Source organism: Schistocerca cancellata, chromosome 1 (assembly GCF_023864275.1).
Source record: "Schistocerca cancellata isolate TAMUIC-IGC-003103 chromosome 1, iqSchCanc2.1, whole genome shotgun sequence".
Lineage (NCBI taxonomy): Eukaryota > Metazoa > Arthropoda > Insecta > Orthoptera > Acrididae > Schistocerca > Schistocerca cancellata.
Window position 1 is genome coordinate 619526151 of NC_064626.1, and position 22292 is coordinate 619548442.

Consider the following 22292-nt stretch of genomic DNA (forward strand, 5'->3'; position numbering starts at 1 on the left):
GCAAGGAAATGGTGAATAAATGCAGTATCGCTATCTGCAAAGACATACAGCAATGACATGAAGGGAAATGTAGACGAGGCGAAAGGATACAAAAACAGTTTCCAAAGTATATAATGAACTGTGTATCAAGTAGAAGAACAAATGAGTAACAGACTAATATTTGGACTCAGGGGAGGTAAGAATATTCCTCACGAGATATGGAAAAATTGCAAAGGGTAGAGAAAAAGTATTAGAGACACACTATGTTATCGTAAGAGCTGCTAAAACGTGGACACTTTGTTAAACCAGAAATAATTAACTGATTTCGAGAAGTAAAGGAAAACATTAATCAGTAATGTCACATGGAGATTCTGAACCCATTCGTTCCGAATACAAGAGCAGTATTTCAACCATTGCACACCAAGTCCAGTATCACGTATACTGTTATTATTGCTGCCAATGCAAGTCACAGTGACTGCTGCAATAATAATTTAAGTACTTAACGACATTTAACCATAAATCTTTCACTTATTTGTCTGTAGAAAGTAAGTTGTCAAAAAATTAAATGTTGCTTTAGTGTAAATAATGTAAAAACGGTATTTTGATACGTAATTTATTTTACGTTATCGTATTGTTCATTTCTGTCAGTGCTGGAGACTGCACTAACGCGAGACCATTAGTGGCCATTGCAGTGTTTAGAAACAATTACTAACTAAATCGTGGCAGTACGTTACCAACCCGATAAGGTTATTGATGGATTAATTTCCTAAAGCAACATGCTGAAATATTTAATGAACTTACCTGTCATACGAAAATTAAATCCTTTCAATCGGTAATTAAGAGCTTTTGAGGGAAGAAACCTGTCGAAGCTATTTACTGAACTTACCTGTCATACGAAAATTAAATCCTTTCAATCGGTAATTAAGAGCTTTTGAGGGAAGAAACCTGTCGAAGCTATATACGAATTTCTTTACTTAGTGTTACGCAAATAACTGCTTTGTGAAGGGACCGTTAAAATGTTAATTACTCCTCATAGCAAAATGTTGACCTGTATCATCCACTAGCTGGTCGTGTGAATTATCTAAAACAGTAGTGCCTAGAGGAATTACTAACAGAACATTCCAGCACCAGCACAAATCAAACCGGGATACATCGTAAGAAACAAATACTCACAGGAGGATTCTACTGTAACAAACCTGACCTATGACGCAAGCAATGTTGCGCTGAGAGTTCAGTGATTTACGATATCGTTGACCATTACGTCGATCTATAAAGCCTATAGGATCATGCGACGTATTGTGCAGTAACTGTCCTAATTACTGATCAATTTTCATTACATTTCGAGGAATGAGTGATGGTTTCTCCGCATTTAGACTACAATATCCAGCATGGCGGAAGCCCAAGGCGTATACACGCACTGGGCAATGATCAGCGACAATGTAGGCCCTCAGGGAGACAAGAGACACAACTTGTAGCGGCAGACTACCCAAGCCAATAGCATAGTCCCGATAGCCACTCCGTATTAGTCATAAGGAAATTACTGCAGGAATTTCATTCAGAGAATAGAGAAAGTTTTCTAAGTTCTAATGTGATGCACTGTACTTTTTGCTTAGTTACTTAAATTCGAGATTTTTCGATTACATGCCTGTCCTTTATGAGATTGATGAATAACGTTTAGTCCTTCTAATATTGTCCATCTTAACGACCGGTCAATTGTTATAAATATTTTAGCATGCGACCACTAATATTAGTAACATAATAATCATGAATGCGTTACGGGAGTCAAGCTCACATTATCTGGCTATCTAGGTCGTGCATGCACTTCAAAACGCCCACCTACTGAAGCGTTCCTTTCGTAAAGAGGCAAACATCGCTCACAACAGCTACCTCTCCATGCGCTGCTAGTTCGTAAACATGTGTACGACTTTGGCAGATAGCACTGAGCCATCAACCGTTCCGTAACATTCCAAAGATATTACAAAGGACGTGTAGAGACAGCATACCAACGGTTATCTCTGCGAAATCGTAAGGAACTCTTTGGTGGAAGGGCGGAAACGTGGATAAGCGGAAAAGAGAATCTGGTGTTGCTATTTTTAAAGTAAGACGAGAACTTCATGATCAGTTAATTTTATATGTTTTGATATTGCATGTTTAAGTACTATTTACTTAGGTATCCAAATGATGGGGGTTGATTCCCGAAACGATTATGTTCCTAATGTCTGTGGTTGTATGCTAAAATATTTATAACGAAAATTTATTCATCTGTTCTATAGAACGTCTAATTGTTGATACTGTTGCACCACAACTCTGTCGGGTGTGCTGGACTGCTTTTGAGACTCTCACCAAAACAAAGTCATGCAGAGGAAAACGAGTGTCGGCCTGATGCCCCGACATCGTTTCACAGGAGGTTGAGTTCGGGACGGAAGAGTGCTTATTCGGGAAACTGACGAACCGAAAGAAGCTAGCGAGCGTCACTGAAGTGCAGGAGACGACAAAACAAAATAGCCGAATAAATGATATCTTCACCACCCAGTGGCGATACCCGGATGCTACAGCTTGAGTCTCTTCTGGGGTGCGGGTGCTGCTATTGGAGAAGTACTGGCGAGCAGACACTTTCAATTAAATACACTACCGCCTCCCCGAATCAGACCCTCATCCTCAGATGCTCGCCACTGTTCTACGTACACGACTGTACTGGGGTGTATATGTGTTGCTGAACCCAGTCTCTCTGTCCGCTGCTAACTTTGAGCTTAAGTTCACTGCAGTGTCAGATGAAGCATCCGATAACCTACCAAGGACTGAGGTTGGGAGAGCATGCAGATGACCTGGCGCCTTCGCGTGTTGGTTTATATGCCGTATGACTATATTTTGCCGGCGACTACCTCCCTGGTGTGTCACATGGGCGAATCTGGTCTGCGGGCTGCCTAATCTGCATGTTAGTGCCTGGGATATCTCTTTGTTATTGAACACTGATTCCTGAGGGCTCATCATTGTCGGTGATTATTGCCCAGGGTGGGCATATGGCTTCGACTTCATGCTGGATTTTACGGTTTAAACATCCAGGCGCCTTGCCACGGTTCGCGCGGCTGCCCCCGTCGGAGGTTCGAGTCCTCCCTTGGTCATGGGTGTGCCTGTTGTTCTTAGCATAAGATAGATTAAGTAGTGTGTAAGCCTAGGGCCGGTGGAGGTTCAAGTCCTCCCTTGGGCATGGGTGTGTGTGTGTTTGTCCTTAGGATAATTAAGGTTAAGTAGTGTGTAAGCTTAGGGACTGACGACCTTAGGAGTTAAGTCCCATAAGATTTCACACACATTTGATTTTTTAAGCCTAGGGACCGATGTCCTCAGCAGTTTGGTTCCATATAACTTACCACAAATTTCCAATTTTCCACCCACTATCCCGGTGTGGTGTGCAGCGGCCACGAATTAGTGAGGCTGCCAGAAGGCTCTCCAGGCACATTTCGGCGACAGTTTCACTTAAACCAACGCCATGGTTGCTAACGCGAGCCGTCCTCTGAGACAGAAATTTCTGACATCAGCATCCGGCGAACCTGCAGCCACTGGCCTCCTTGAGGGGCCATAGCCTCCCGTCTGCTGCAATCCCGTTCCCGTGTTACAATGAGTGAAGGGCTATTGTAAACGGGGCTGTTTCACTAAAGACTCACCGAACGGTTCCAGCCACCACCATCTGCCATGTCCAGGCGAGGAAACACCACCTTCTCCTGAACTGCGACTGGCAAATACCACCGCCGCCCGGGGTCATCTCGCGACCTCAACGCAACTTTACCCACGAAGGGAGTTACGTACATAAACTTGTCAAATCCTTCGCTTCACAGTGCCAGAGGCAAACAGAATTCCAATTTTCGTGATAGTCAACATTACATCGATTGGTGATAATTACTGATAATTAGACAAAGCGAATATGACTGGACGAGAAAGGGAAACTGTCAGTATCATGTGTGTAATTGATGTACTGACTGATTTCATATATTGATTTCGTAGCTGTTGCGTCTGAGGCGGAACAGAAGAAAATTCCTCCTCTCCTTAAATTGGAAAGAGAATTTCTGAAGATTGTATCCTTGCTCGCTGAACAAGTACTCTGCAAGCTGCCACAATTCTAAAAGAAGTGTGTCTTGTTTGGACAGAGTAAAATCCTTATGGTTCGTGCACGGATAAGAATTTTCCAAATATGTTCCACGCCTCATTTTGGAGTTAAGGTTTTTCTTAACTTTGTACGTATGTTTCGGTAGCGTAATATGAAAGGAATTTGTTAAGCTCAAACTAACAAAGAATAATCTTAGCTCCACTATGAGTTAGACACGACTCTTTAGTTTGTAAATTTCGTGAATCGAAAACAGTGCAGTTAATGGTATCGTATTGATGGCACATTTAAAAATTTTCAGCAGAAAAGCTCGAAGGAAGAGATTGTAATCTTCGTGTGAAGTCACCTTACCACTAAGAAAATAGTCTGTTAGTTCTACTACTCCATTAATAATCAATTTTACTATATTATTTACAAAAATGCTCTGTACTTACTTGTTTCGAATCTGAAAGCTGTTTTCAAAAGAATTAAAACTACACTTTACTTACTGAAGCACTTGTATCAAAAATTTCTTCCCCCCAATTTTTTGTTTGTTTTTTTGGGGTTGAGGGAGGGGAGGGGGACGTGACAACGCTCCACAGCGGGTGCCAAACTACTCAGCTAAGCCACTGTGGACAGCGGCACTTCTTCGAGGTAACGGAGGTCGGCGTCTCGATATTTCCCTGAGTGGCGACACATTTGTACGATTTCACTCATGTAATGGGGTCTGAGGATAATGCTATGGAAAGCATTTCCATACTGAATAGTGCTGTCTATACTGAAAATTTTGACTGTCAAATATTCACAGCATTATCACAAGGCCTGAGTATAATTTTGGATTTTGTCGGGGCTGCCCCTACTTTCCCTGACCTGCCGTTCAATGATGTAGCAGCTCAGTAAACGATGTTATCGAAAACTTCTTAGTACAACTGGTAAATGTATGTGATGTTATCGTTTTAGTAACTGAAGGCAAACCAAACAAGAAAATTTTTTTTGTCTTACTGCACCTCGTAGCTTTTCTTTTTATTATTCAAGGCACTGTGGACAGAGCTTTCATTGCTCCTTGGACCTTTTGGATTAGTAATGAAAGATAACTTAAACCTAACACCCAACACGAGAACAAGGCGGAGTCTTCCGTTTTCACAGAGCGTGAGTCGGATAGTGGTGCATCCAACCAGCGTCAAGTGTAAGGTCCACTGTTCGGTAATAGCACATCAGTGGACAAACGACGACAGGAAGTTAGAACACAAAACAATGGCAGCGCCTTGGCAAAGATGAACGTGTGCAGTGTTCCTTGCTGGGCGAGGACCAACCTCGTGCCAAACTCGTGGCCTGTCATTAGGGAGGCCGCGAGTATAATCAGAGGCGGCGCACGACGGCTTCGCGAGGACCGCAGACGGCAGAGTTGTTATTTCGGCAGCCTGTGTCACATTACCAGCTGCTTACAAGGCACACCCACCTTGTAATGAACTACCATTATATTCCACTGAGTGCTCCTTCCACATAATGCATGGGTTATAAAACAATTAAGCCGTAGGAGGAAATTAAACTGCAGGTGCGTTCTTTTCATGAGTTTGTAACACCACAACTCTTATGCTGTATGGATTTATTTTTTTTTTTTTGCTTTATTTAATGTTACATTGTTGATCGTCTGTAAATGTGTTTGAATCGATAACATAAAATTGTGTACTCTTTTCTTTGTCAAACCTTTGATGTCGTGATTTGATTCTATACAAAGTAGTGTATCTGTAATTTAAAATTCTTTGTCCCATTTGGAAGGAACAAAACTTACTGTATATAATTGTAATTTTGTGTGAATAGTTTTTTGTAGAAGTGCCAATATGTGAAAAGGTTCTGTTTTATTTAATGTATTTGTTTGCTGTTATGTAAATTGCTGATCCTCACTTAGGGTTCTTAGTTATTCTGCATGTAAAAGGTGTAGTGGTTCCCCTCGGGAACGGAACTGGGTAGCGCGCGCAAATTGTGGTTGGCCTAGGTGGAAAAGGTGGAACTGATAGTCAGTCGGGGACGAGCTACGAGTCGGGGACGAGCTATCAGTCGGAGACGAGCCAGCAGTCGGGGACGAGCTACCAGTCGGAGACGAGCTACGAGTTCGTGCACTGCCATGTAACAGATGCATATTGTGCTGATTCCGAGAGAGGCTTTTCCTGCTTCTTTCCAAGGCCTCGGATGGATGGATAAATAGCTGGAACTATTCTGGAATTGGTATCTGTCGTCGCCACCAAGAAATGACAGAGTCCAGCAATTCTGTCTGCGAATCCACCTACCAACATGCAGTTGCCACCACGTTGCGCAATCACTGTAACGTAATACTATAATGATGTACAGTGAAGGATCAGCTTAATGGATGTGTTATTGTGCTCAAATATAAGGTAATTTATATCTGAATTTATGTACCTACCTTGATTTTTCTCCTCATCATAACACCTCTCAGGTTCCTCTCCGTTTGAGCTAAAGTGATATCCGAGTGTCCTTACTAAAAGAAATTAAAGCCTAGAGTTTTGCTAATTAATGCCTCTTGAACTTAGTAAAAAGAAAGTTAAAGTTAATGTGGCAATAGAGTGAGTTAAAGTAAATGTTGTTTGCTGAAAGTATTCCTATTAAAACTGCTTATTAAAGTGCTGTTGCCAACTTCAATATTAAAAGTTCTTAAGACTGAGGCTTATAAGGCAAATGATCACATTATTGTCTGTAGTAAATTCTAAAAGGTGCGTCAGTTTCCTGCAATTTTGTCAACATTGTGTTTCGCTGTAGTAAAAAGTGGGAAACTGCAATAATAGAAAACTATATGTTCATGATTGCTAAGTGTTTGTCTCTCCTGTGTATTAGAAGTGCATATTAAGAGAAATGTTATAAAGACCATGCACTTTGTGTAAGCCCTGAAAGTAATAGTGCGTTTCGGTATATGTTATAATTAGCAAATAGTTCATGTTGCTCCAGTTGTTAGCTTCAATCTTAAAACATATGTGTGTCAGAGTTCATTGCACTCGCGTGTGGCTAAGTCTAGGTTGTGTTTATCCACTATAGTTACTTATATCTACTTTCATAAACGAGAACGTTAATCTTTCTCTTGCCTAATTCGGCTGGCGACCGTTTCCCTTTTTCTAGAAACAGTATAGCTAGGCAAAATTTTGTTTGTCACTATTCCAATATTTACGCAATTCTGACTTTCATTTCCGGTAAGCCACCTCCGTTAGGAACAACACGGTCAATTTAACAAAATTCCTCTCAGAGGGTAACACTGTTCTGTTGCTTTATACCATTATTAATCCAATAAAATAATTTTGTTTTACAAATTGCCTTTAGTTTTGTGGTTATGGTATAACAGTAGCGGACAGGAGTGTTATAAGTTGTATACTTATCGATTCAAAACACAGAACTAGAGAAAAGCGAATCTTTAAAGATCAATACCAATTTTCCTTCCCCAGTATTAAGTGTCTTTAATTAACGTACAGTTATATGTGTACTTATTTACTTTATAACTGAAATACGTATTTGTAAACTTTGCTAAACATTGTTTCGCTATTAATGACGTTAGAAGCCACGAAGAAAGTGTGATGGATACTTCAGTTTTATCGTCCCACCGCAACACACAGAAATGAGAAAGCTATGACGAGTGGTTGAGAGGACAATATCGAAGATCCAAATGGTCCAAATGGCTCTGAGCACTGTGGGACTTAACATCTGTGGTCATCAGTCCCCTAGAACTTAGAACTACTTAAACCTAACTAACCTAAGGACATCACACACATCCATGCCCGAGACAGGATTCGAACCTGCGACCGTAGCAGTCCCCCGGTTCCGGACTGAGCGCCTAGAACCGCTAGACCACCGCGGCCGGCACAATATCGAAGAGCCAAACATCGAAACAGTGAAAGAGAGTAGAAGTAAATGAATTCTCTGTCTAGGAGGCAAGATTATGGAAGATCATCGAAACAAAGCTACTAGTAAAGACGAAGAAGTACTTTAAAATGTAGGTATAAAATGAGAAATAAATTCCAAAAACGTAGCAGTGAACATGAAACAAAAGGATAACAAGAAACAGAAAGCAAGTGAAAGATGCAAAGAAAAAGAAATTACTCAAAAAATGATCGAAGAAACAAATCTACAGAAAATCCTTGCCAGGATCTGCTAGGTGGACATTTACATATCATGAGCTTTTGACTCGGAGCACTATGTGACTTAACTTCTGAGGTCATCAGTCCCCTAGACCCTAGAACTACTTAAACCTAACTAACCTAAGGACATCACACACATCCATGCCCGAGGCAGGATTCGAACCTGCGACCGTAGCGGTCGCGCGGTTCCAGACTGAAGTGCCTAGAACCTCTCGGCCACTCCGACCGGTTCATGAACTTTTGCATTGGTAGGAATTGGAGAAGGGGAAGTTATAAGTACAGACAAATACTCCAACATAATGTAAAATATAATGATATTTGGTGCAATATATACGATTAGGTTAAAAGCTCGAGCTAGAAGTCGGAAGACCACGCATATTGTTTATTTATATGACACTTTATTCCGTTACGACCATAACACCGGTTTGCTGCGGAATTCTTGAACACATTCTGAGTTCAAATATAATAAATTTTCTTGAGACTGAATAGAAAGCAACGGTCGTGCGAAATTCAGCTTGCTCTTTTCTCACATGATATACTGCGAACACTGGATGAAGGGCAATAAACTGATTCCGCATTTCTACATTTCCGAAATATATTTTACTCAGTGTCCCATTGCAGTCTGTTATCGAAGATACGAGCATATGTAATAGGTTTCCAGACATTTGAGTGCCTCGAACGATTCTTAAGTAACAGAACCCAATAAAATACGCGCAAGCTAAGTTGACACTCGATGCATTGGCTGGTGGGAGCGACCGTACAGACATTTCCCATTTACAGTCTGTCCCAACAGCCACCGAGCCACGTGTCAACTTAGTTTGCGCGTATAGTATATTGTCCTAGATGGCGGGTGTTCATCAGAGACAAGAGTGTCGTCACGAATGCCCCAGTGAAGGGTGACAGGGCCGCCCTTGTTCTCTGTACACATAAATTACCTAACGGACAGCGTGAGCAGCAATTTACGGCTGTTTGCTGATGCTGCTGTGATGTACGGGAAAGTATCGTAGTATACTGACTGTAGGAAGATACAAGATAACTTATACAAGATTTCTAGCTGGTGTGAAAATGTGAGTTAATGTGGATAGGCATGAGCTACAAACCCTCAGTGTTCAGACACAGCATTAGTAGTGTCCTGCTTGACACAGTCACGTCGTTGATTTATATCTGGATGTATCGTTGCAAAGCAAGATGGAATGGAACGAGGATGTTACGTTTGTCGTAACGAAGGCGAACAGCCGACTTCGGTTTATTGGGAAAATTTTGGGAAAGTGTGGATCATCTATAGAAGAGACGTTGTATAGGACGTTAGTGCGACCCTTTCTTGAATAGTGCTTAAATGTTTGGGATCCACACCTGCTCGGATTAAAGAAAGACATCGAACCAGTCCATAGCCGTGCTGCTAGGTTTGTTCCTCCTATGTTCGATACGCACTCAAACATTACGGAGATGTTTCGTGAACTCAAATGGGAGTCACTGGAGACATGATAGCTCTCTTTCCGGAAGGCACAACTGTAGAAACTTAGAGACCCGACATTTGAAATTGACTGTAGAACGATTCTGCTGCTGCCAACGTAAATTTTGCGTAAGGACCTCTAATATAAAGTAAGAGAAACAAGGAATCGTACTGAGGCACAAAAGCCAGTCGTTCTTCCCTCGCTCTGTTTGCGAGTGGAACAGGAAAGGAAATGATTAGTAGTCTTACGTTGTACCCCCTTCCGTGCACCTTACGGTGGCTTGCGAAATGTGTATGTAGATGCAGATAAATTTCAATTGAGATGCTATCTTCTGTTCTTTTTCCTATTTTTGTAACAGTTGAATGCTGTATCACTGAAACAGTTAGTCAACTTGCCGAAGTATATAACATATTCACCAAACTTTCTATGCTATTCGGAGCTATGGTAGTTATAATTACTTCGAAACGATTTTCTTCGCAACTGTTATTGGCTTCATCGTTTCCCCGTATTACACCAAAATTATCTCGACTACCTTATCACACGTGCAGAATGGTCAGCTGCACCAGTGCCTTTTGTTTTACTAAATATAGCTACTCTACAAATATTTCCAATCCATGACCCTGCACACACAACCTCATCCTGTTCCTGACAATACCCATCTAAGTTGATCTATAAAGAAGAGGTTCCCGTAAATGATATTTTAACCTTATCATCTCGTCTTTGTTACAGGCTGTTCCCTGATGAGTCGTTGCCAACATCCTAATCACCCTACTTAGTAAGTATTAGTTTCTATTATCAAAAACCCGCGCAGGATAGCCGCGCGATCTAAGGCACCTTGCCACGGTTTGCACGGCTCCTCCCGCCGGCTGTTCGAGTCCACACTCGGGCGTGGGTGTGTGTGTTGTCCAGAGCGTAAATTAGTTTAAATTAGATTAAGTAGTGTGTAAGCCTAGGGACGGTTAACGTCATCAGTTTGGTCCCATAGGAACTTACCACCACCATCACTAATATCAAAAACAAACTTTTTCTGAGCCGCTTACCAATCAAATTTAGGCTTGTTAAATTTCGGACTACAGAGAAACTACACAGGAAAGTTAATGCCGCTCAGTGCCATTAATGTGTTAAACAGGCTGAGAAGAAATCGACCACGTTCTCTTAATTTTTGCAATATGTGCATGAGAGAGAAGTGAGGTGTTACACCTAACACCTAACTGTTTGAATATGAAGACAGGACGTGGCTTCAGTGCTTACATTTTCTACTCATATTCTATCTCTCAATAACGTTATTGTTTATGTTTATTTTGTAATCTGAACCTCCAGAAGATATATCAATCTATAGGTCAAACTGCACAACGTGTCCTGACTTCGCACAGTTATAATTGGCCAAATGATTTGACTAGCGTATCAAATTTTGTCTGGGAGCACGAATAAAATTAAGAGAACAACGTTAAATAAGTGTATACCATGATTTCTTATGACTTACGCTATGCAAGCAGCCTGTAAAGGTGTCTGAAGGCACGACTGTTGTGTGTTCCATATATAACTGTCGTTTGGAGTGACATCTCAAGGCAATAATGGAAGCACATAGTGATGTAAGTAATACGAGGGCTATCCACAAAGTACATTACGTTTTGGAATTAAAAATAAATAAAGTATTGGAAATTTTTTTTATTATATACAGATGAAAGCCACACTTAAATACTACTTTTCTACATAGTTGCCATTTAAAATAAGGCACTTATCGTAGCGATGGACGAGTTTGGAAATTCCTTCGTCGTAAAATTCGGCCGCCTGCGCCTTCAACCACGTGGTTACCTCTTCTTGAAGCTGTGCGTCGTCATCAAAACGCTGCATAGCCAACCACTTCTTCATTGCTGGGAATAAGTGGAAAACCCTCGGTGCCAGGTCGGGACTGTACGGCGGATGAGGAAACAACTCCCACTTAAAAGATTCGAGAACTTCACGAGTGGCATTTGTCGTGTGGGTCCGGGCGTTGTCGTGAATCAGCAAGATCTTTGAGCCCAACTTTCCCCTGCGCTTGTTTTGTATTGCTCTTCTGAGGTTGTGCAGTTTGGCAATACCTTTAAGAGTTTATTGTAGTGCCTCTTCCCAGGAAATCCACAAAAATCACACATTTTCTGTCCCAAAAGACAGTCACTACGTGGTTGAAGGCGCAGGCGGCCGAATTTTACGACGAAGGAATTCCAAGCTCGTCCATCGCTACGATAAGTGCCTTAATTTAAATGGCAACTGTGTAGAAAAGTAGTATTTAAGTGTGGCTTTCATCTGTATATAATAAAAAAATTGGAATACTTTATTTATTTTTAATTCCCAAACGTAATGGACTTTGTGGATAGCCATCGTATTTGTACAACCATTGTAAATATTGTATGCGAATCATGGCTGTATCAAGAAAGGAAAGCAGAAAGCTGAGAGCTGAGTCATTTTCTGCGCTGCTGCAAAACTTTCTGTATACATCGGTGTCGAAAATTAAAGCAACAAAAGGAAATTATGCAAGGTTGTGTTTATTTTGTAACAAAACAGTATAAAAAGACGATAGTAAGATAGAAACAACGTAAATAATGCAGAAAGTAACCAACTGCAACATGCATAACGGTACACAAAAATGTTCTTCGTTTTTTTTTCCAACTTAATAGATTTGGACACACATTCTGACAACTGGTCAATGTGCACAGCATGCAGTGTGACCACCTCTGGCACTAATACAGGCCTGACGACCACGGGACATGCTGTGAATGATATCATCAATCTCATGTTGAGGCAATAACACCAGTTCCTCCTGCAGAGCTGCACACAAGTCTTGGAAATTGGTTGGCGGGTTCTGAAGTGGTGCAATCCGTCTCCCGAGTGAATCCCAGACATGATCTATGGGATTCAAATCGGGTGAGCGAGCAGGCCACGCCATGCGTGCAATATCTTCCATTTCCAAAAACACATCCACTACACGTGCTCTATGAGGTCGAGCATTATCATCCATCAGTACGATATCTGGGCCCGCAGCATCTCGTAACAACCGCGATGAGATTCCAGGATCTCCTCACGGTAACTGAAAGCATTCAAATCCTGCGGATTCACACGTACAATTTAGTGAAGAGGTGTTCGGGTGGTCAACATAATCCCTCCTCGATATCAGTCTCTTTCCACAATGTTTGGGTTCCGAAATCAAGTTGCACGTGCCCTCCAGATGCGAATCCGTCGAAAATCACTCGCTAGACAAAATCGGGAATCATCTGTGAAAAGGACATTGGCCCACCGTTCGACCGGCCAGGTGGCACGTTGGTGGCTCCACCCTAGACGTTCCCTTCTGTAAAAGAAACGCCAGAATGAGCAGACAGTGGGTCTTCAGCAATAAAAGACACTCTGCTGAATCCTTCTGTACACCTTTTACCTTGATACAACACTTTTAGGGGATACTGCGAGGTCAGATGCCAATTGCAGTGCAGGAATCAGGCGGTACTGTCGTGTTCTTACAGCCAAATAACGGTTCACTCTTTCTGATGTCGCACATATTCGGCCCTTCAAAAATGGTTCAAATGGCTCTGAGCACTATGGGACTTAACATCTGTGGTCATCAGTTCCCTAGAACTTAGAACTACTTAAACCTAACTAACCTAAGGACATCACACACATCCATGCCCGAGGCAGGATTCGAACCTGCGACCGTAGTAGTCGCGTGGTTCCGGACTGAGCGCCTAGAACCGCGAGACCACCGCGGTATTCGGCCCTATCCTGGTCTCCGTGATACAGTTTCGGTCTCTATAAACTGTCGCCAAATGCAAGAAACAACAGAACGATTCACACTAGGCCATCGGGCCACTCAGTTTGCGACTCTCCAACTTCCGTTCTTCCTATAGCACTCTACAGCACAGAGTGTGTAGGTGTCATCTCTGTATCATACTGCAGCGTCCGTGACTGTGTACACAGCGATTGTGGATGTGAGACTGCCTCGGAAACACTATCCCGCTTGATAGGTGCCCTGACGTCATTCCTGGCGTGGTTGTCCGTTGATGGGAGTGCCATCTTCCGTGCAGAACACGCTCGTAACGACATCTGTTGACTGTTTGGATGATTATATCGTGACTTAGACACAGGACGAGGAAATAGCAGTTTGTTGCTTTAATTTGGACACCACGGTATAAATGAAGTAAAGCGACATCCCATGCTACATTTAACTCTATGCATAAATAACTGAAACTCACAGGTGTTGGACGCCGTTTTTCCGCTCTAGAGTTTTTCTGAAACGTTTGCAACCAGTTGAAGCAATAAGGAGAATAAGGCCCTACAGTACATTAACGTCGATTCGAGGATGTCTTCATGCTTCTGACATTTGTTGATCTTATGATAAGTCAGCTTCATCTGTGCTATCTCAGGACATTGCGACTTATTCGTATCCTTGTGTCAAAGTATAAGGAAGGGAGTTTTGAAAACACTGTGTTTATGGAATTTCTTTAACTTGAAGTGTTCTTCTATCACCAAAATCATAAAAAATCTTCTAACGTTGAAACTTTGTTTCTAAAGATGCGTTGTTGTTCTTGTTGTGGTCGTCAGTCCAAAGACTGATTCGATGCAGCTTTACATGCTGCTCTATCCTGTGCAGGCGTCGCCATCTTCGAGTAAGTAACTATTGAAATCTACATCCTTCTGAATCTGCTTAGTGTCTCCCTCTATAATTTTTACCCTCCACGATGCCCTCCAATACTGAATTAGTGATCCCTTGATGTCTCAGAACGTGTTCTATCAACCGATCCCTTCTTCTAGTCAAGTTGTGGCTACGAATTCCGCCTCTCCCCAGTTCTATTCAGTACCTCCTCATTAGTTACGTGATCCATCCATCTAATCTTCAGTATTCTTCTGCAGCACCACACTTAAAAAAGCTTCTATTCTCTTCTTGTCTAAACTGTTTATCGTCCATATTTCACTCCCATAAACAGCTACACTCCAAAAAATACTTTCAGTAAAAACTTCCTGACACTTAAATCTGTACTCTACGTTAACAAATTTATCTTCTTCAGAAACGCTTTCCTTGCCATCGCCAGTCCACATTTTATACCCTCTCTACTTCTACCAACATCAGCTACTTGGCTGACCAAATGGGAAAATTCGTATACTACTTTGTCTTATTTCCTAATCTAATTCCCTCAGCGTCACCTGATTTGATTCTATTACATTCCATTATCCTCGTTTTGCTTTTGTTGTGTTCATCTTATATCCTTCTGTCAAGACACTACCATTATTCCAGTCGACTGCTCTTCCAAGTCGTCTGGTTTAGCGCCCGAAAACCTCAAACCACACACACACACTCCAAGTCGTCTGCTGTCTCTGAGAGAATTACAATGTCATCGGCAAGCTCAAAATTTGTGTTTCTTCTCCATGGATTTTAATTCCTACTCCAGATTTTTCTGTTGTTTATTCTACTGCTTGCTCAGTATACAAATTAAATAACATCGGCGATAGGCTGCAACCCTGTCTCACTCCGTTCCCCCACTGCTTCCCTTTCGTGCCTCTCGCCTCTTATAACAGACTTCTGATTTCTGTACAAATTGTAAGTAGCTTTTCGCTCCCTTTATTTTACCCCTGCCACCTTCAGAATTTGAAAGAGACTATTCCAGTCAACATCGTTAAAAGCTTTCTCTAAGATACCCCTCTTTGTGATTGCACCTAAGGTGTGGCTGGCTCTGTATCACTGAGGCACACAAGCCTCCTCACCAGCGGCAATGTACATTGTTCTTGGGAAGGGGCGATGTGTAAAATTTGCAAGCAGGCCAGTACAACTGTTCCATTTCACCTGGGATGTAAACTTCAGCCTGGAGCACCTCCTCTACCTCCTCTATATACACTTCGGTTTGCTAGTTCTTGTTGGTAACTGTTGGTTTTTTGGCGTCCATTACTAGACCATCTCACCACATGCGAATTTGGTCATGCTTTTTGCTGCGTCAACTCATTGCTCCTTTCGCGAGTTATGGCCGCTCTTCACTAGGTGTCAATGGCATTGTTTACGTATCGTAACTTTAATTCATCCTAAGCCAGACAATTTGTACGAAATATTTATAAATTACATAAAAAACCTTCCTCGTGAATCAGTGTATGTATTAGTGAGAACTGGATCAGAATCTCTACAGCGGGTGCCGAAATTAGCCCACACATACGGATGGGAACGAGGAGACTTCTTGGATTTATGTACAGAAAGATGGAGAAGAGAAGATTATAAGAGAATACAGAAATATTACAGCTAAAAATCATATTTTTTAACTCAATAGTTTACCATCTACCATTAAAATTAATTTCTTATTATGTTGTTCTCAAACTGTCATCAGGGACTTGTCTGTATTGATTTATTTTACTGTATGTCGAATCCGAAAGCATGAATTGTATTCTCTAATTATATTTAAAAATGCCTCGATTCATTACATTCATGGGGAAACAGAGTTTTTTGGGATTTCTCTGGCTCGTCTAGTACTGGATGTGAGCTTTTGCGACCAGAACAACCCCTACTAGCCATTTTCTCTTCCATTTTAACGTGTTGTGGGGTCTACGTTTTCGATACATCCCCTAATGTGACTAATTTATGATTAACATAATAAATTAATACTCTATAATCAAATGCAGCCTCACCAAAAGCCTCCCAAGTTGCGCATGTAAAGATACGTCTCTCCGTTTTTCGTACTGCCTTTAAATAACTCCAGTGTTGTGAATCTTCAAGCGTGTTACAAGCTGTAAGCGAAACGTACGCTCAGCGCCTAAAATGTGACGGGCCTGTGACTGTTCTAACGCCTCTGTAGCTCTGAAGGCCTCATGAATTTCTGCATCCAAGTTCCTAGGACATGAGATTTCTCGGAGGTTTGTTGGATTCGAAGCTATCTTAGAACTATGCCCTAAATCAGACGTACATTTGCGACGCTTATAGTAATTGTTTTAAATATGGTTCACGGAATTACTGTCCGATTTTATTGTTGTATCCCCACCAAAGCTCTCCAGCTAAGCTAGGTGATGTAGGAACTCAATATCATAAACCACGGGCACAATAATATTGGATTTGCACTGTCATGGATTGATGTAGAGGTACAAAGAGTCGCCGACCATCGCTCCAGCGTCATGCGCATACCACTCCCGTGTACTTTATTTAAAAATGTTTGTAATACCTGAAAAGATTCGACTTTCTAACGTAGCCCATGGTCTCCCTCAGGGCTCAAGCTATTTCTATTCAAGCTATCTCTATACCAAATACCATCGAAATCGGTTCAGCGGCAGAGTTGTGGAAACGTGACAGAGTGAGTTCCTTTCGCAATTAATAATACTGGTATTAATATGGAAGTATGGATTAAGCACCTTTAGAATCGAAGAAGCATTGTACTGATTACGTTGAATCATATCAACCAATAAAAACTTTTTCACAAGTATGGTAACGTTCAGAAGTCAAAAAGTAAATAGTTTTTGTATAGAGTAATTATTGTTCCATATATCGCGTTATATTCTGCAAATAAATATGTCGTACTACACACTTCCTAACACAGCCTACGTTCTTCCTCAGTGTTCAGACTATCTCCGTACCCAATTTCATGAAAATCGATTGAGAGGATTAGTCGTGAAAGGGTAACAGACAGAGCTACATTCGCATTTATAATACTGTAGTAGCATGGATCAAAGCTAATTCTTCAATTACGGAGTTTCATGGTGGTTAAAATGCTGTGTATTTTTAAACCCAGTTACGTAACTAGTAGACGATCAAGCCATACAGCGTCAGTCGAGCGTCATCTTGTACCTTGAAACGGAATGTCTCTTTACCATGGAACACGTGATATTTGGATATGAACTGAGATTTTTTTATGTCTTAACATTGTTCCATGTCTCGAAAATGGAAATATTGTTAACTGCCAACTGCTTACACTTCAAAACGTTTTTAGCTTGTAACTCATTTTTGATAATACTTTTCCTTAAACTGATGTCACTTATTGAGTGCTGATATGTACTAGAGTAATAATGTAAGACATAACTACTGAATACACTATTAACACGATTCTGTAGATACCAACATTTCTAATTTGAACAGAATATTTGTTCCCAAATATATGATAATGTTGTATCTTGGAACAGCATTTCACGTTTGGAAAAACATTGCTATATTGGAGTGATTTCCTTAATTACAGAAAAAGTTTGCAGCACACATAAAGTGAATGCTATAATTTCAAAACAGAACTAGAAAATATATTAACCCATTGACTTACTAATACTTTTGTACATAGTCGACCCTATATTTACTATTTAAATTTACGGAAATCTGAATGTTTTGTTTTGCATACTTTTCTCAAACTTATATATTTCTTTCAGAGGACAAGTATATCCTTAATATTTATTAAATTGACGAGGAACAACAGTAAATATAGCGATTTCTCACTTTCCAGTGATACATAACCTACCATGTTATCTATTAAGAGAGAAGAATAAACACTAAGAAGAACCTATAGCTGCTCTACCAGTCTCACAGCCGGTAGTGTAATAACAGACGCGAAACCTGCGGCCGACTGTGAGCCGGCTGTATAAGCCAGTGGGTCACAAACTTCTATTACAGTTCTGGCTAAAGGCGAAAGTCTGAAAAATTGTTCCAAGATGTAACATTCTCCCGTTCCATGAAAAACTATAGAACGTTAGTTCTAACGTGAAAATAAAGCTCTCTTGGACCTGTTCTTGGTCCATGTGACGTATTTTCTTCTTATAACCAAGACGACTTTACGGAGTGACCCTTCCGATTTCCTTCATACATACAGGATATGAAGGTTAGTGCTCCGGTATCATTGTCCTAAATATGTACATGTAAAAATCGCCTTTGAATTTAGAAGATATCCGAGCGCTGTTAAGTACACAACATTTGTACTTAATTAACAAATGCGTCGGTAGCTCAGCACCTATCACAATCAGAATGTAATCATAAAGCCGCTGGTATCTGACTTCTCTATTACGTTTTTGAATTCCATATCTATTAAGAAATCGAAATGCTAATTAACAAATAATAAATTATAATTGTTTATAAAAATTATTTTAAATTACTGATTGTATGAAAATGTAACTATTCATAATAAAGTAGAATTTGGAACAAAATCACGAAACATCAAATATGAAACCAAACATATACTTCGTCTCTAGAGAGTCAACAGTATTATTGCTGCATATATTTTTTGTTTGTTTGAGAAAAAGGCACTTCGTATATCTGAATCAAATTTTACTTCATTTTCATACAACCAGGAATTAAAAATGAAAGATTTAGTTTTTGTTAAAAATTATATTTCTGTACTTGTTTACATTTTCACTTCTTAATAAATATGGAATTCAAGAAATAAAAAAAATGCTAGTTTTTAGATTAGAACTAGCGACATCAAGGTAACATTTTGATTACACTTTTTCTTTTTACTATGTGCTGAGCTACCGAGGTATTCATTAATTGAATAGAAATGTTTTTTGCTTAACAGCGTTCGGAAGACTATCAAAGGCGATTTCTTCGAGGTTCAAATCCTGTAACCATGAACAGCATAGGAGAAGGCACGTCAGTTCGTAGTGGTCCTGCCTTTGTAAGTGTGAGCAACGTGTACTGAAACTTTGGCCGTAACATTTGTAGGAAATGAGCTGCCGGGGATTAACATTAATGTGCATTACTGTAACACCGACAGTACATATTTGATTAATTTATTACAATTAGCTTGTTTTCTTACAGAAAATGATTTGTGAGAAGTGTAATTTGAATCATGACAGCTGTTGATCAAACCTGTAGCTGGTTTGTTATTTGTATGCGTACCCAAAATTAGGAGTTTGTATTCCTGAGGGCATGTAAGTGCATGAATGCTTAGAAACACCGGACTCAGCAGCAGTTCTAAATAGTAGAAGTTGTGTTAATAAAAAATAACCACTCAGAGTAACTCGTTTCAGGGGTCAAGACTTTCTTTCATTACAAGCGTTTATCTCAAAGTACGGGAACCAGTGTTTCCATGACTGGATACATATGTACTCTTCAACTTTGTCGCACGATGACCTACCTGTAGCAAAAATAACTGTCAGTTAAGCTAAGTCTGGTAAGTCGTCCCCGTCATCTACGTATCGTGTACACTTTGTTCTGCGTTTGTATTTTAACTGTTTCTGTACCGTATTTCCTGAGACGGAGATTGGAGACCAGTACAGAATTTGCCTAAAAAGACATGGAAACCCACCTCAAAACCAAAGTAAGGCTGTCCCATGTACCAGACCAATGGTTGTTATTCCTCCACCATCGTTTATATTCGAGTGCGGCTCACCTTCATGTCTCGCAAGATAGTTCGCTGCAAGTAAAGCTATACAAGTAGGTTTTATAGTTGTTGATTGGGGTTATTAATTGAAAGCTTTGTATGTCAGACAGAGTTTTGCCAAACCTGCAACATAAATAATTGGATGATTTGTTTGAAAAGGACACGTCTAGTTCCTTACCTGATTCCTATGTGCTCGTCTTCGAGGGGTTAGAGTGTGAACTCCTTTGCTTTCCTATATTGTTTCCGAGCCGTTTCGGTCAACGAGTTTGACCTGACATTTTACGTAACCTTCACGTATTGCAATATTTTTTGTAGTTGAAATCTACGTGCTTGCCCTGTGTTTCATAATCCACGTTAAATTAAAAATATTCCCCTTGTTGACTTGGTTTGACATAAATATTCAGCCACTTACAGCAAGTAATCATATCAAGCATCCTATTGTTTGTGCTTCTCCTTTGCTTTACCTCCGGTTACGAAAACTTCCTTTTTGAGGGAAAAGTAAAGAAAGACAAACCGCGTAACGATTGTCAAATATATATTGACAACTACCCGTATATAACAGCTGCAGTTCAACAAACCGGCTCTTTCTCTCTCAAAGCGTCTGTGGTCTCGTAAGTACCGTTAACTTCATTTCCCTATTTTTTTGCCTCACTCGTTCTTAATATACGAAGAGGCCTTGCATTCCAAGAGTATTTAGTGCTACTGCCAACAAAGTTCCATAAAAGTTCGAATGGTCCACGCCTAAAGGTCAGCAAGGATCCAGTGGATGCAAGAGCATTCTGCATTACCTTCGGATGTGGTTACGTTGCAAAGAAACCAGTGAAGCTTTTCAACATTTCCGATTAACTTACGGCTTTAGTATGTCACTCCGTTTTTGAATACGCCATTTAAAATACGGCGGAAATAGGTAACGCATAATGCGTAACATGCTTCTCTTTACTAAACTCGTTTCACAACAAATAAATATAATGCAGTTCATAATTCACTACACACATTCAAATTTTGCACATTCTATACACCTGTAAAAATAATTATTAGGTTAATTTTAGTATGTCCTTTTAATACGGCACGACAACAAAACTCTCATAAATTTTTATGCTTGCCAATTACCATATGCTTGCGTTTTCGTGAATAAATGATGACTAATTTAGGGCTATCGTCATCCTTTATCTACCGAAAGTACAATTATATACAGGGTGTTACAAAAAATTACGGCCGAACTTTCAGAAAAAATTCCTTACTTTATGTGACGGAGAGAGCTTCAGCCACAGCTTAGCAGTGAATTCTAGTGACACCATCGATATTATTTTCGAAATTAAGCTTTCATAGTTAGGTACTTGCTTCCTATGAGAGATGCGAATGGGACAAGAGCCTCTATTAGGACAGGGTTGCCATTATTAACGAAAATACGATTTTTATAACATTCCGCCCACGATAAAGAGCTCAGATAAGTTTGGCTAAAATTTTAGGACGAAACGACTCCCTTAGTATCAACTGATGTATCTGTAACAATGTTACAGTACGTAGGAGCTGTACAATTTCTGGCCTCTGTATATTTTCATCGCCGTAAAGCATTCTGTCAAAGTCAGTACTGTAAACTTTTTAAATTTTTTTGAGCTTTATTTTTTTAACGTTTTTGGCACAAAATACTCTAAGATTTATCTTACACTCTTTACAATGTATAAATTTACACAGACAGCAAAAAAAAAAAAAAAAAAACGATACAAACCGCGAGGCACTGTAGAGGGTGCCGTGGGTAACAAATTGGCGGTATGTCATCCAGCAACGCCACAGGACGTCTAAGCTACTGCGGGTAACACCTGACGCTAGGCAGTTATCATTAAGTCGTTACGCTGACAGACCGCATGCGGAACTATTCGTAATGTGCTTGACAGCATTTGTTAGTTGGATGGTGTCGGAGACACCACACAAGTTATCACAAAACTGTAGACTGTACAGATATTCACTGCCAAATATGTGACCTTCGGCAGACGTTCGGTCTTATAATTTCGACCCCCTTCGTGTCTTTGAACGACGTTCCCAGGCGTGCGTACCTATTCTCAATTTGTTCCTTGAGACACCCCCTACAATCCCTCGATGTTTGTCGATACCATTTTTTAGATTATGTACAGTCGTGCTCAAAAGTATCCGAACGACCTGAATTGCATTTCGCCTGATTCGCATGCAACCCACATAACGCAGCTGTCAAGTAGGTCCTCTAATCGTTTCTCGGTACAGTCGTTTGACTATTGAAAATGGTTCCAACATTCACCACTAGAAAACACTGCCCTCTGTCGCAATAACTCAAGATGTAAAATAATACCAAGTTACTACAAATACCAGGGAACCACTT

The 22292-nt window shown here is 40.5% G+C and overlaps 1 protein-coding gene across 1 annotated transcript in view; it reads left to right on the plus strand.

The window, feature by feature from the left end:
* Positions 1–22292, plus strand: part of LOC126183106 (uncharacterized) — a 237077-nt gene that overhangs the window by 109168 nt on the left and 105617 nt on the right. Inside the window, exon 2 of the mRNA XM_049924907.1 lies at positions 10380–10425. The gene's annotated coding sequence lies outside the window, so the exon portion shown is untranslated. The remainder of the gene's footprint in view (positions 1–10379; positions 10426–22292) is intronic.